Source organism: Nannospalax galili, unplaced genomic scaffold, assembly GCF_000622305.1.
Source record: "Nannospalax galili isolate Female #2095 unplaced genomic scaffold, S.galili_v1.0 scaffold7, whole genome shotgun sequence".
In the NCBI taxonomy this organism is placed as follows: domain Eukaryota; kingdom Metazoa; phylum Chordata; class Mammalia; order Rodentia; family Spalacidae; genus Nannospalax; species Nannospalax galili.
In genome coordinates, this window is record NW_008359081.1 from 3,132,233 (window position 1) to 3,132,693 (window position 461).

Here is a 461-nt window from a genome sequence, read left to right on the forward strand (position 1 = left end):
AGATGTGAAAAACATTACCATTGAAATCTACCTGATGACTTTATATCCATGCTCAGATGCCAAGGAGCTCAGAAATTAACCAACGTTGACTAGTAATAATCAGATATATAGAGATTAGAAACACATGTGCGTCATGGTGTCAATTGTATTAAAAATGAATTTTTCTGTATGAAACTGTATTTTAATAATGAAATGGAGATCTTTTTAAAGTTTAAAACCTCATTTAATTTTAGGTCTTATAGGGGTTATATGGAGTACAATATTGGATAACTGTATCAATTCAACTGTAAACCTAAAAATTACAGCCAATTTTGAAAGAGATGCATCTTAGCTCTGGAAATTGTTATTGAATATGTCAATACTGTTGTAATGAAATGCTTTTTCTAATTATGTGGTTATTAAATAAATAAAAAATGAAAAAAAATTTAATTAACTTAAATAACATACACAATTTTAGAGGA